The sequence below is a fragment of the Anabrus simplex genome, chromosome 2 (genome assembly GCF_040414725.1).
Source record: "Anabrus simplex isolate iqAnaSimp1 chromosome 2, ASM4041472v1, whole genome shotgun sequence".
NCBI classification, from domain to species: domain Eukaryota; kingdom Metazoa; phylum Arthropoda; class Insecta; order Orthoptera; family Tettigoniidae; genus Anabrus; species Anabrus simplex.
Window position 1 is genome coordinate 706,167,612 of NC_090266.1, and position 16,502 is coordinate 706,184,113.

Here is a 16,502-nt window from a genome sequence, read left to right on the forward strand (position 1 = left end):
TCCCGACACTCGACGAAAAACCTAATTCCATGCACTACGATGTGAAAAGTAGACTAATTAGTGGTAAGTTCCCCCGAACCTTGAGCGGAACAGCGTGGCTTCGCTCTACAAATCTCCAAAAGAATGACTGAAAGTCTCTCAGCGTCAAGGTATTTATTGAGAAGATGGTTCCCGCCAAATTCTCATGGTGCAATCTCGTGACATACCCCATTCAGCAGCGGATCCAGGGAGCATATTTTTGGGTTGGGGACTTCAACAGTGAGACCTAGCGGATGTGAAAATTTGACAGGAGTCCGGGATTCGGGGCCATCGCGAGAAGAAATTAACCTTGCACGTTGAAAGCATCTGAAAGTGTTTCTAGATACCTGAAAAGAAACCAATTAATTACTGAAGACAGTGAATATGCTTCATTTGCAAACAACAAGGGTATTAGCCCTGGTGGGATATTTCAAGTAAAACAACAACGAATATAATCAAGTACGGCCTCAGCTACCAGGTGTAGGCATATTGAGATGACGCCATCTAGCCTACGCAGGTATCAATCAATTTCCCCGTTCCGTTATACTCTGCCAGATCGCATTTGTGGATTAAAACTATACTGGGTGGCCTATGGCTGAGTTTTCAGTCTGCAAGCCTCTGTGAATTTACTAAACGTCGCCACAATCCTCTGTTTGTAAATAGTGCTGTGGCCTCATTTACTTATATACCTCCTATCTTTAAATCGTTAGACCGGGCGAGTTGGCCGTGCGCGTAGAGGCGCGCGGCTGTGAGCTTGCATCCGGGAGATAGTAAGTTCGAATCCCACTATCGGCAGCCCTGAAAATGGTTTTCCGTGGTTTCCCATTTTCACACCAGGCAAATGCTGGGGCTGTACCTTAATTAAGGCCACGGCCGCTTCCTTCCAACTCCTAGGCCTTTCCTCTCCCATCGTCGCCATAAGACCTATCTGTGTCGGCGCGACGTAAAGCCCTTAGCAAAAAAAAAAATCGTTAGAAACTGAGTCCAACCATCGTCGTCTTGGTCCCCCTCTACTTCTCTTACCCTCCAGAACAGAGTCCATTATTCTCTTAGACATTTATCCTCCTCCATTCGCCTCAAAATACCCCACCACCGAAGCCGGTTTATGCGTACAGCTTCATCCATCGAGTTAATTCCTAACTTAGCCTTTATATCCTCATTCCGAGTACCCTCCTGTCATTGTTCCCACCTGTTTGTACCAGCAATCATTCTCGCTACTTTCATGTATCTTATTTCTAACTTATGAATAAGATATTCTGTGTCCACCCAGCATTCGCTTCCGTAAAGCAAAGTTGGTCTGAAAACACATCGATGTAAAGATAGTTTTGTCCAGGAGCTGACTTCCTTCTTACAGAACACTGTTGATCGCAACTGTGAGGTCACTACATTAGCTTTACTACACCTTGATTCAATCTCACTTAATATATTACCATCCTGGGAGAACACACAACCTAAATACTTGAAATTATTTATCTGTTCCAGTTTGTATCACCAATGTGACATTCAGTTCTCTTGAATTTCTTACCTACTGACATCAATTTAGTCTTCGAAAGGCTAATTTTCATACCATAGTCATTGCACCTATTTTCAATTTCCATGACATCAGACTGAATGCTTTCGGTACAATCTGCCATTAGGACTAAGTTGTCAGCATAGACCAGACTGCTTACTACATTTCCACCTAACTGAATCCCTCCCTGCCACTTTATACCTTTCAGCAGATGATCCATGTAAACTATGAACAACAAAAGTGAAAGATTAAAGCCTTGTCTAACTCCTGTAAGTACCCTGAACCAAGAACTCATTCTACCATGAATTCTCACTGAAGCCCAATTGTCAACATAAATGTCTTTGATTGATTTTAATAATCTACCTTTAATTCCATAGTCCCCCAGTATGGCGAACATCTTTTCCCTCGGTACCCTGCCATATGCTTTCTCTAGATCTACGAAACATAAACACAGCTGTCTATTCCTCTCTGTGGTCTGAAACCACACTGGTTTCCATGCAACTTCTTCTCAACCACTGATCGCACACTCCCTTCCAAGATGCCAGTGAATACTTTGCCTGGTAGACTAATCAATAAGTTGTTGCAATCCTTCCTGTTCCCTTGCTTATAGATAGGTGCAATTACTGCTTTTGTCCAATCTGAAAGTAGCTTACCAACACTTCATGCTAATCTTACTACTCTAAGAAGCCATTTCATCCCTGCCTTCCCACTATACTTCATCATTTCAGGTCTAATTCCATCTATTCATGCTGCTTTATGACAATGGAGTTTATTTCCCATCCTTTCCACTTCCTCAAGCGTAATTTCACCAACATCATTTTCCTCCTCCCCATGAGCTTGGCTGTTCGCAACACCACCAGGAAGATTTCCTTTACGCTGAGATGTTCAAAATATCCTCTCCACCTGTCCTGTGATTCCCTGGGATCTATTATGAGTTTACCTGAATTACCCAAAGGCCTGTTAATTTCCTTTCTCCCTCCCTTCCTAAGATTCTTTATTACTGTCCAGAAAGGTTTTCCTGCTGCTTGACTTAGCCTTTCCAGGTTATTACCAAAATATTCCAATGACTTCCTTTTGGATTCAACAACTATTTTGTTTCGCTCTGTTTCTTTCTACTCCGACAAAAGAGTAGCGTTACAAAAATGTTGCAGTGTTTGGGTTGGGAAGAATTGAGAGAAAGAAGAAGAGCTGCTCGACTAAGTGGTATGTTCCGAGCTGTCAGCGGAGAGTTGGCGTGGAATGACATTAGTAGACGAATAAGTTTGAATGGCGTTTATAAAAGTAGGAAAGATCACAATATGAAGATAAAGTTGGAATTCAAGAGGACAAGCTGGGGCAAATATTCATTTATAGGAAGGGGAGTTAGGGATTGGAATAACTTACCAAGGGAGACGTTCAATAAATTTCCAATTTCTTTGAAATCATTTAGGAAAAGGCTAGGAAAGCAACAGATAGGGAATCTGCCACCTGGGCGACTGCCCTAAATGCAGATCAGTATTGATTGATCCACGTGCAATTCCCTGTCTCCATCAGCCCTTGTTTGGATCCATTTCTGATAAGCCTTTTTTTTTACGTTTACAAGATACTCTCACTTCATCATTCCACCAAGATGTTCGTTTTTCCCATCTTTACACACAGTTGTTCCTAGGCATTCCCTTGCTGTTTCTACTACAGCATCCCTGTATGCCACCCATTGTCTTTCTATAACCTGAACTTGCTTACTGTCCAATGTTCGAAACTTCTTAGTAATCATATCTATGTACTTCTGTCTAATTTCCTCGTCCTGGAGATTTTCTACCCTTATTCGTTTGCAGACAGATTTCACTTTCTCTGTTCTAGGCCTAGAGATACTTAGTTCACTACAGATCAGATAGTGGTCTGTATCATCGAAATATCCCCGGAAAACTCGTACATTCCTAACAGACTTCCTGAATTCGAAGTCGGTTAAGATATAGTCTATTATGGATCTGGTACCCCTAGCCTCCCATGTGTAGCGGTGAATAGCCTTATGCTTGAAGAATGTATTCGTAACTGATAAACCCATACTAGCACAGAAGTCCAGCAAACGCTTCCCATTCCCTTTAGCTTCCATATCTTCCCCACATTTACCAATCACCCTTTCGTATCCTTCAGTTCTGTTTCTAACTCTCGCATTGAAATCGCCCATTAGCACTATCATATCCTTGGTGTTGACCCTGACTACGATGTCACTCAATGCTTCATAAAACTTGTCAACTTCATCCTCATCTGCACCCTCACATGGTGAATACACTCAGACAATTCTCGTCCTAATACCTCCAACTGCCAAATCTACACACATCATTTGCTCGTTTACGGGCCTAACAGAACCTATGTTGCGTCCAGTGGTATTCTTGATAAACTGCCCTACCCTGTACTCTGCTCTTCCCGTTCTAACACCCGTCAAGTACACTTTATTATCTCCTATATCTTCCTCGTTATCTCCCCTTACCTGAATATCACTTATTCCTTGCACATCCAGATGCATCCTCTTTGCTGACTCAGCCAGTTCTACTTTATTTCTTCCATAAGCCCCATTAATATTGATAGCTCCCCCATCGAATTCCATTTCGTTCGCCAAGTTGTTTCAAAGGAGTCCCTCGCCTGTCAAATGGGAGTGGGACTCCGTTACTCCCATAGATCCGATGCTTGCTTAAAATGTTCTGAGCTCGGTAAATTCATGAAAAAGGATGCTATCCTACTAGCACATAGTCCAAGTGAGGATCTGTCCTCTAACGGGTTAGGGACCACCGATGGATTGTATAGTCCTAGCCGTCTGAGCACAAGGAGGGCCACGACTCAGAATATGTCCGAGTTGCCAATTCCCACTCCATAGCAACTGGTATTCCGACTCTCGGGACCACTTACTAGGCCACTCAGCCGTTGCCCATGGTTCACGAACTAGGAGGTGACTACAATAACCCACACCATGAATCTGTCGAAACATGTCGAAATCGTAAGACATGGAATACCGACGATTTTCTTTGTTACAACATCAAAAAGTACTACCTCTACCGGGTTTTGAATCCGTGATCTTGGGATCAAGAAACTGACGCACTACTACTGACCGAGAGATGTTACACTCCTTGAGATAAGCAACATAAAACAAAATAGACACAAAAATACAGAAATCAAATATGTACAGAACATAATTTAGGTACTGCATAAGTACAAATAACTAATCTACGACACAAAACAGGATAACTGATTTTATCCAGATAAAAAATTAACAAGAAAAACTAACAATCATCCCAATAAAATAAGCAAGAAAGAAATAAATCACTTGTACAAAATAACACATCACTTTCTCCAATTAATATGCTCTGTGTACAGTATAAAGGAAAGCAGTGGCAAACTACCTCACTTTGCCTAGTATGCCTCATTCACTCTCCAGGTATTTCATACGGTGCAATTAGTGGACGAGAGGGTGAGGATCCATTCAACCTTCGGGATGACGACTTCACACACAGACAATACACGATATGCATAAAATAAGAGCCAACAAACAGACCGCTAAGTTAGCTCAGATATGATCTTGCCACTTCCTCAACAGCCTCTGAAACTTTCTAGCGTTTTCATTAATAGAGTGTAAAATTGGACAGGGACGCGAGAAAGTAGATTATAAGGAAACCACCGTCAACCAATGCTTCTTTGTGACAAGTTAGATAAGTTTGTGACACAGAACTCTTCTTTCTCGAATCCGAAGCCTTATTGATATACGTATGTAATGAAGTACAAAAATTGCATACCGGTAGTGAAGTACACAACACACTGAATACACCTTAGCTACACTTTAATTTTGCACCACAATTATCGTTATACACAAATATACAAAAACAGCTCACTCCATCTTTGCTTTTCCTGCCGCCTTTCTCTCTCAGCTAAGATCAGTTATCTTCGGTTTTTAGTTCAGTCAAAGTCCACTAGGGGCGGCCTACACCGCTCCCCATCCAGTAACCAATTTACGATACAAAGACAATATAAACATAAAAATATACCATAATTACAAAAATATTGTATATTTACAACATCATCTAGATAGCGTGTTGGAAACCTGACTGTCCTTCCACTACGTGATCTTGTTGCCACTTTCTCCTTGGTGGGCTTGTCCTGGAAATCCGTCGTAGATCCATCAGGGGGGCAGGGTCCTTGCAAGATACCTGATCATTCTTCATGGCGAGCCGTAGAAGTCCCATCATCTGCTGCTATGAAGTAGGCCGGTTTCAGGCGCTCTATCGATTCTCAGAAATACATGAGTACATTTACTCAAATCTTTATGGATGAAGTTTGGAGACAAAAGTTTCTGGTTCGATCTGAGATTGAGGGTTATCAAAGAATTCACCCCGAAGCATAGTATGCGTGCCATACACCATTTGCGCGACTGAACTGTTCGAGTCCTCCCGGAGTGATGCGCCTAGACCTAGCAGCACAGTCGGAAGGGCGTCTGTCTTTTATAGAGTTGTGAACTTTGATAGCAATTATTGTTCGATGCAGACGTTCAACTTTACTATTGCTCCGCGGATGATAGGGTGCCTTACGTTTAAACTTCTCACCACACAATTCGGAAAGATTCTTAAAGAACTGACTTTCGAACTGTCGGCCTTGGTCAGTAACTAGATTTGCTGGAACTCCAAACCGCGTCACCCAATGATCATAAAATGATTTTGCTACAATCTCTGCTGTTATATTTTGCATTGGTATTCCTTCTATCCAGTTGGTGAAGCGGTATATACATGTGAGGCAGTATAGACAGCCATCAGAAGGTGAAAGAGGGCCAACAATGTATGTGTGAACAGTGTTGAACCTCTCATCAGGTTCTTGAGAATGGCTGACTAGCGATTTCGTACTGTGTAGAGATGAGAAGAATGCAAGAATGAGTAATGTGGCCTGCAAGCACGAACTTCCTGTTCTGCCCAGACAGATCGGCTCTTATCTGCTCTTATCTGTTACACGAAAACATTGACTCACACTTTGCAGTTTGCTGGAATACAACTGACAAGAGCGAAGAGCTGTCAGTAGAAAATAATATATTAAAGTCGCCTGGGTAGTAGCGGAGTTGCTATGGTAACCATTGCGTCTCTGGTTCTGCTGGTGAAAACCCCTTCGCCCCGTGCCTCACCGGATATGTGCATTCTTCTTATCTCCCAACAATATGTCTTGTTTTTTTTTTTGACATCCCATGCAGGCTTGCGTCCATTTCCTGTGAACAGGAGAATGGCGCTGAAGGTCTATAAATTGAAGGGTAATTACAAGGGTCTTCAGGAGATGATAAGAAAGAAAATAAACGTTGAGGACATGGAGGAATTAGTGTCACCTGGAGTGCGGTTATTGATACAGGGCGAGCTCCAGAATGTTTCACGACAGCCAAGTGGAAGGAGATGGTATTCTCAACAGAAAACGTACAAAAATGTACCTATTCCTTCAGTGCATAATGACTCTACCCAGTGAGAGGGTATTATTAATGCCCTGGGGAGGGGGGATAAACTTAAATTTTATCACATCCATTTTTATGCCCTACTCGTACTTTCCGCCCGGCTACTCATTCATAACACCCGGCTGACGAAAATTTCTGGGGAGAACACGGTTTATGACAAATTGTTTGTATTAAATTTTTAAGAATAAAGCATAAGATAAGCATTTTGTCAAACATCTGGTCTCTAGTGGTAACGAACAGCGTATAACTCCTCCACATGTCCCAGTGGAGACTTACATGATGTTTAGGAATTAATTGAACCCCCTTTTCACATACTTCCACACAATACTTAAAACACCATATAACATTCTCCGAAAAATGCAGGTCTTAGCGCGTGTTTCAATATTTGGCAACTCGATTGAGGTTAGGTACTATATATTTCCAGTTTTGAAGTATCATTTCCTTGCTCCCGTTTGTTGTGCCTTCTACTTTGTTCGTAGAGTGCAAACGTTTGCTTTTGGTGCTGTTTTATTATATATATTTTGAGTTATTTTTGTGATTGTATATTATGTGAGTAGCCTGCTTGATGCTTGTGCAAGATGAATTTATTTCATTCCAGGTTTAGTTTTTTCAAGTTTTACTTGTTATTTGAGAGTATGGAGTGAAATTAGAATTATACGTGTTCTTAGTGTGAAGAAATATTATTATGAACTTGAACTTCTCTCACATTGAACTAGTTGCGAGTAAACGTGTGCGTGTGTGTGTGCATGTTTATGTGCTTCTTGCCTGTTGTTTTGTGAATGAATAAATTCAAAGTATAAACTGTGTGCATTATGCTGTGTTTTACTTCTTCCTTTCCTTCTCCTGTTTTCTATTCCCATACATAAAAGTCGTGGGAAGGGTTCAACGACCGAAAGAATGAGGTTATGTGAGATTGTGATTTAGGTAAGTATGGGCGTTTTAGTGTTTTATATGAATTGTATTAACATTTCCTGTAATCAATGATGTATTTCTTATTTAATAGATGTAAATTTATATTAAAATGCGAACACTGAAACAACGATTCAGGCTAGTGTAATAAAAGGAATGCCAATACACAAATACGGTAATTGAAATATAATGTTCAAGTAAAAAACACGGGAGAAGCTTGTGATAATACTTTCCTATCGAAATGCAATCATTATCTCTATCACAATTGAAATTTTAACAAAGCAACTTGTCATTATCCAGTTTGTTACGAGGTACTATCGTGGTATTTATTTCCTTATGTTGGCAAAGGAAAAGGTGCCCCTATAGCTTCCATGACCAGTTTTCGCAGAAAACTTTATTATTTACAGGAGTGACGGATCTATTTCTCTTGCATGATCCTTGCATTTACTTCTACGGACTCTGCCGAGCTTAAAGCCTCTTCCCGCGCCCTTCGACCCTCCGTAACCGTCCACCAGCGCGCTTCTCCCTTAAATCTCTCTCCCCTCACCTTCACTATACGCTCCGTGCGCTAATGGGAGAAATGCACCGCTGCGCTGCGAGTGGCGAACGTTTCACCCACCGCCGTCTTGATCCTCCTATACTGCCTGCTCTATGCAAGGCATTTTGCGAATAGGCTGCGACAAAAAATCTCCGCTAGATTGCAGACATAGACGCACAAAGTTCTTAACGCGTTAAGGTGCATCTACGCCAAGATGTTTTCGTTAACTTTGTTAACAAACACTGAACATTTTTGGATGTTAATAAGCGAATTCGTGTGTTCATTAACTTTTCGAGCATGGTGATAAACAAAATTTCTTCAACTTTCGTGAATAAAACTTTCCATTAACTTTTCGTGTTTTCGTTAACATTTCGGTTCGCACATGCGCAAGGAGGTCGGTAAATGCAGAGTGGATCTCGGCCCATAAGTGGCCACGGCTCTTCCGTGGTCCAAGAGCTCTGCACTATGACCGGCCAACCGAGCAGAGAAGGGGTGGTCGCGGCTCTACCGTGGCTCTACGCCTGTGCATTTGGAAGACGGGACAGGGCTGGACCTCACGGCTGGCCCCAACCATCGGCTGTCCTGAGAATGGTTTTGCGTGGTTTTCCATTCTCCTGCACTAAGGCGAATGCCGGGACAGTTCCTAGTATAGGAAACGGCCGCCAACCCACTCACCTTCTCCGAGCATCTCCTTCACCGTAACAAATCTTCCGGCCTGGTAGACGGCGTCACCGTCTAAGAGACCCGCCTCCCTCTTCAGGGGAGGAATGAAAACATTTTCGCAGTAGTAGTATGTGCAGGGACGCAATTAGAGCACGCTAATGCGTAACGTGGAATGCGATGATTTCTTATTTCTTCTAAAAATTGACTATCAAATCGCACTTTTAATTTTGTATGATATTATTTTAGCTGTTTTCTAATGTAGTTTCATTACCGGCTTCGCTCCTCGCTGAATAACCTAACCTCTCATAATAGCGTGTATATCATCAAAATAATACTATCCTATCTAGTTTACCGTATTTTCTTTATTTCGTACCTTTACCTTTGCCTTGATATTGTTGTATAAAGCTTCAAACATCTCAGGCAAAATGACTGAAATTGCTCATTTTGATATTCTAGACAAATAGGTATATAAGTGAAATGTCTGAATCACCAGTTGCTAGGAATCTTAAAGTTATACCTATATAAAAAAAAAAGCCTGTCATTAGTGGAGCCGGCTCTCCGATAATCTGTATCATTACTTGCAATTTCAGACCCAATGCCTGTCAACAAGAACTGAAAGTCGTGTGGAGTCATTCACAAGAAAATTTTGAAAGCCTGCAGCATCATGAATTAAAAGTTCTGACGTAGGTGTTGTCCCCAAACTTCATTCTACTCTCATTTCCAATATTTGTCTTTGCCACACTTTGCGTCTGTGCTTTTCTCTATTTGCACTCAGTAAAATAATGAATGCTGCAGCTGTAAGAATTTTCTTCTTCCTGACCCTATCCACTGTAACCTCACAAACAGCTATTTTGGTGTGGACAAAGATTTCACTGGACGAAGGCTTGGAGTGATATACCGAGCGGCTAACATTTTGTGTTCTTGCCAACACAATATCAGTTAATAGAGGTCTTACTAACTTGTTAGGATAATATCACTAACAGTTTGCTGATATTCTTTGACCTCACACTGTAACAAAACATATTCTGAAAGGGAAGAAGTAACAAGTCTTCGTATTACGCTCGTAAGTTTGAAGGACTTCCGACAGTAGGACATAGCAGCTTCAACAAACTCCTCCAAATGCTTTACCAGAACAACAAAACAAGGTTTTGGGTATCAAAGTCCTCCTCTGTCCTGATGCATAATCAGTTCCATTTAGCGGTGTAGAAACTCTAGGTAGTGAGATGTTGCTAACGCAAGTGTCACACTCCATCCTCTCTTCGGAAACATGAACCAAGTACCCGCAAATTAGGACTTGATTTTTTGTTTCTAGATTGATTGGAACATTATCATTTGGATATTTCAGGTTGTCCAAAATGAAGATGTTTGTTTTGTGATTGTCCGTCACAATTCTTATCACAAGGAATCCACTATCCTCCACGGCTTTAATCATCTTCTGAAATAAGGTGTAAAGGCTAGCGATACGAGGCTAATCTGAGGATATCCTTTATTAGGACCTTCCCTGGATATAGCCGACAACCACTTTTCTCTTAATTCCCTACTGGACGGTATTTAATGAAACCGTATTTCTTCTGACTGCGAACTACCTTGCCGAGATTTGCAAAATGGTACACAGCAGTTGAATATTTCGGGGGGGAAATCTAGTTTCAGTTCTACAAAGAAAAAAATACATAACTTGCACAAACGGAAGAAAATAAGTACTCTTTAAAATAGCTTTTAAAATAAGCACAACATGATTCATTTATTTCACAGTTCTGTACAAAACATCACTTGTACAAATGGAAGTGAACAGGCAAGTATACTCATTGTACGAAATAACTCAGCTTTTCACACACATGCATGCATCAGTAACACAATGCTACACCTACACTGACTGCGAAGATTGTGCGTCTATGACTGCACTCTTACGGCGACTTTAAGAAATATTGGTATTCGCCCCTTCCTGTGTTAAACTAGTGTCATAGAGCAAGCAGTATAAGAGGATCGAGAAGGTGATGGGTTCACCGCGCACATATCCGCTGTAGTCTTACCGCGTGCTGCCATGGCTGACTAAATAATAACAGTGGAATTTCAGATTGTTTTACGGAACTACAATTGGCCACATCATTCCAAACTTGCAGAAAGTGGCCATGTATTACATTTACAAGAAAAACCGTTCGCAGGAAATACCAACAGAGCAATGTATGGAAATGTGGTAAGAAAGAAACATTGGTTCACTAGATACCCTACCATTTCACGATAAAGGCAAAGTAATAATTTATGTATTAGTAGTGGTGATAACGAGATGAATGTTCATATACACAATCAACAATGCTGTCTTCAGAAAAATATCACTGGCCTATTTCTAATACAATATCATATTAGCGTAGGTTAATGCTGCTAAAGAGGCGATTAATTTTACATTTGAATTTTAAACATAACCACGTTTTCTAAGGAAGGCTTTGGTAATAAATGTTATTATTTCATGAAGGTGACCAATTGCTTCCATGAAATGTAAGCATATTTCAGCTGCTATTTATGCAGTTTGCTCAGAACATCTCACCTCGCGTACTGATTGACCCTGTCAATGCTCTCGACCTCGCATCTCGAACGCAGGGAAAGAGAGTAGAGGAACGTTTTCTGATATAAAGGCTCAGGCTCGGTGTTGGACCTATTGAAATTCCTCAGATTGAACCCGCATGTACACTCTCAAAAATTCTGCATGAGAAGAAAAATTCAGAATCACTCAAAGTTGCCAATAAGTGATTATTTATATTGTCTGTCTGTATTTAAAATATGATCGAGTCCACCTCTGTAATACACTTAAGAAAATGGAAATTGCAACACCATGAAGGCATTGGTCGTTTGTGTTGATTTTCAAGATATGGAACGATGCTATGTAGGTATGTAAACGATCAAAGTTTCAGACCCATTGGATTGTTGCTACAGGTCTCCCCACGTGATTGGTCGCGTAGGAATCAACTCCAGTACACGGACTCTGGTGTAGCGTAGTTGACTTGCAGTTTGTGCAGTGAAGTGTTCCCCGTCAAACATGCCTCGACGACAGAGAAGAGCACGCTATCAACAACTGTCGCCGTTTGAGAGGGCTCGGATAATTGGGCTGTGTGAGGCTGGATTATCGCTAAGGACTGTCGCTGCACGTGTTGGCCGACAGGCATCTACGGTACAACGTGTATGGCAGCAGTGGTCAAATGAAGGTACCCACACTCGTAGACCTGGCACAGGCCCAGCGCGACAGATAACAGTAAGAGAGGGTCGCCGCATCATTCGGATGGCCCGGGTGGAACCCCATGCAACAGCAGCGCAAATTCGAGCAGTTGTGGCACCCCACGATACACAACAAACAGTTGATAATCGCCTGCGTGCAGCTGGCTTACGAGCCCGTGTCCCTGCAGAAGGTGTTCCGTTGACCCCACAACAGCGACGTGTAAGGCTGGCCTGGTGTCGAGAAAGATCGACGTGGGTCGACGAATGGCATAGGGTCGCCTTTAGTGATCAATCGCGCTTATGTCTTGCCCGCAGTGATTGCCGGAATCGTGTGCGCCGACGTACCGGGGAGAGGGGCCGCCCAGATCTTATTGTCGAGAGGCACACAAGGCCAACACCAAGCATTTTGGCCTGGGGAGCTATTCGCTTTAATGTGAAATCACAATTAGTGCTTGTTGAGGGCACTATGACTGCTCGACAATACGTTGATAGGGTACTCAATCCAGTGGTTGTCCCTATGATGGCGAACATTGCTAATGGGATGTTTCAGCAGGACAATGCCCAGGTTCAAACTGCACGCATCTCCAGAGAAGCCCTCCACGACATCACAACCTTAGAATGGCCCGACAGATCCCCGGACCTCAGTCCTATTGAGCACGTGTGCGACATGATGGGTCGACAACTGGCCAACCGTCCTCAGCCACCCACAACTCTGGAACAACTGACCCGTGCAGTGCAGCAAGCATGGGCCACAATTCCTCAGGAAGCGATCCAGGGCCTTATTGACTCCATGCCTCGACGAATTCATCAATGTATTGCAGCTCGTTGGTTGGGCACATCCTGTATTGATTGTTGTCCAAACTTGTGGTCAGAGGGATCTGAAAGTGTAATCATCGAATCACAACCAAACACTCGTCCTGCATGTTAAATTGCAGCAATGTAGCACCACTCCTTCTGGGTGCTGCAATTTCCATTTTCTTCAGCGTATAACGGTTAGCGCTACTAGCAGCCTTCCTCGCGGCCCGTTCTTGAATCCTGACACTGCCAGTAACATAAGATTGGTATGAGGGTTGGTATGTGGTTAAAACGGTGCATGAAGCTCATTTCCATTACGGGTGTGCTTAAAAAGACTAAATAATAACAGCGGGATTTCAGAGTGTTTTATAGAACTACAATTGGCCACATTATTCCAAACTTGCAGAAAGTGGCAATGTATTACATTTACAAGAAAAACAATTCGCATGTCGAGGACATGAATTCACGCTTATAAAATACGATACTTCTGTGAGCTATTGACATTGCGTAATGGAGGCGTATTTCTGTAAATATATTTGTCTACTGCCTTTCCAAATTCATTTCGTTAGGTTGTGACAGAATACTAAAAAATTTCACATTTGGTCTGTAGTACAGTACGGTATATTATTATTATTATTATTATTATTATTATTATTATTATTATTATTATTATTATTATTATTATTATTATTATTATTATGCCACTGGCTATAATTAAGACTATGGCAATAGAATACAATGTGCATCTATTATGATGTGTGTGCTTTATAAAAGATGGCCTACTGCAGCTTAATTTGCAAATACAGCATTGCTATAATAATTTGTTTGTAGTTGTTAACCTATTTGTAAAATGGTTAAAATACATGTTGTAAAGAGTTATTTTGTATTAATTAAAATGTATAAATCCCGAATTACTTTTTGCGATTTACTGCTATGGTCCACCGTCTTTTCAAATTCATTTCATGAGGTCATGAAGGAAACCTCTGTATCACAGTATCTATTAATGCAACCAACAACAAGCATATAGTCGTAGTTCTGCTCGAACGTTATGACATTAAAAAATAATACATCTGAAGAAAGCATTGTAAAATCATTCTTCGTCTCCTTCTGTTTCTTAATTTATTCATTTTGTTCTGCTTTCGCGTTACGGTATACCCAGCCACTAGTTGCTTTATCGAGTAAAGCCAAAACTATGAAGTATGATAATACTAATTGTAAAGGGGGCAAGATAAGAAATTAGCTGAAAAAACACACGTAGGTTCCATATACTGTGTCAAAAACAGAACAAACAAAAACTAGGGATAGAGAATGTACAGGGATACTAGGTTCCACTCTTCACGCCAATGTGATCCATCACGGCGGCTATCTACATTGCAAACATGACCGGATCAACACATAGGGAAGCTGGTCTTAGATTCTAATAATGGCTTCAGACAAAGACACAGAAAGGGACTCAACGATAGAGGGCCACTGTAAAATGATTGAATATGCGTATGTAAACGTCACACATATTCCTGCTTCTTATGATCAGCTGTTGATGAAGGTACCTCTAAGTAATTCTCATAATTTCCACCCGCAGCAGCACGTTGCTGTATGCACGGAGCTTATATCTTGGGACGGAAGTTCGACAGTCCGTGCTTTACCTTCAACCTGAAAACACTTACCAGCGAACTGTGCGGTAAAAGTCACTCGCCCAAGTTTGATGTTGCCTAACAGTCTTCTTTATTGATGATAACTTATAGTTTTGCGTCCGACTCGTTGGCTGAACGGTCAGCGTACTGGCCTTCGGTTCATAGGGTCCCGGGTTCGATTCCCGGCCGGGTCGGGGATTTTAACCTTAATTGGTTAATTCCAGTGGCACGGGGGCTGGCTATATGTGTTGTCTTCGTCATTTCATCCTCATCACGACGCGCAGGTCGCCTACGGGCCGTCAAATAGAAAGACCTGAACCTGGCGAGCCGAACCCGTCCTGGGATATCTCGGCACTAAAAGCCATACGACATTTCATCTTTATAGTTTTGCAATGAAATTGAATTTTCTTAGTATTATTCGTGTCCAGTTTTTTACTTCAAATATCGAGAGAAAATAAAATACCCTTTTCGTTCTCTAGGCAGGACACCGTACAGGAGTCTTTACGGGCCGGCCGCTACTGCTCCAGTGCATTGAGCCAGATGCGACCGTGCCGCATGCGACCCGTGCCACTAAAAAACCAAACCAAACCCCATGGCACTACAGCCCTTGAAGGACCTTGGCTTACCAAGCGACCGCTGCTCAGCCCGAAGGCATGCAGATTACGAGGTGTCGTATGGTCAGCACGACGAATCCTCTCGGCCGTTATTCTTAGCTTTTTAGACCGGGGCCGCTATCTCACCGTCAGATAGCTCCTCAATTCTAATCACGTAGGCTGAGTGGACCTCGACCCAGCCCTCAGGCCCAGGTAAACATCCTTGACCTGGCCGGGAATCGAACCCGGGTCCTCCGGGTGAGAGGCGGGCACGCTACCCCTACACCACGGGGCCGGCACCCGTGCCACTAGCGACCGCATAATCTGTAACCGTGTCGAATGTGACCGGTGTTGACAACCCAATTTACATTTTAATACGTTAGATCATCATCCAAGATAAGCTAAGCTGAATCAGAACCAGAAAAGTTTAGAAAATAGGCGAAAAATTTACAGCCCTGCTTACTGGGTAGGGAATGAAATGGTTCTGTTCAAATAGCGAACTAGTAGAACCGCAAACCGTGCACAACATTTAATTATGTACACTGAATTAGTCGTCGGGAAACACAGCCTATATAAGCCTTTACGGAGAGCAATCCCAACGATCCCGTGAAAAGTTTATAAATAATAATTAACGAGTGCATTTCTATGACGAACGTTTAAAAGAAACATGCATACATTACATCACACACAAAGGTAATATCCAAAACCAACTCAAGAACTCGCTGTTGAAAACTAAATCACTGAAATGTATAACTTGGTTGCCATAAACAGAGATATTCCTTCCGCAGAGAAAACATAGATGGGTCATAAATAATGTAAGAGATATTTTAAGGTTAAAACCCTAAAAATGTCGGGGGGAAGTGTACAATCAGGTAATTCTGAATACTAAAATAGCATAAATTCAGTTATATTTTAACGAAGATTATATTTATTTTTCAGTTACCTTATCTATAAATACGGTTCTTGAAGATCGTCAGGATCAGTCCCTGGATTATCCTGAAACAGAAATGACAGAACAGCATCTTCCTAAGTTGTTTTTGAAGAATTTACGGCGAAGTACCAGCACTATGCGCAATGTCACTTGAACCACTCCTATAAGCAGCTACTGCCACTACTTTACGTAACAATCCTGTGGAAAACTGGTAGATTTACAACGCGAAATATGGTGATGCGTTTACGTTTTATC

The 16,502-nt window shown here is 41.9% G+C and overlaps 1 pseudogene; it reads right to left on the reverse strand.

The window, feature by feature from the left end:
• Positions 1-3,410: 3,410 nt before the first annotated feature.
• Positions 3,411-4,034, reverse strand: LOC136863050 (craniofacial development protein 2-like; annotated as a pseudogene).
• Between the last annotated feature and the right edge of the window lie 12,468 nt (positions 4,035-16,502).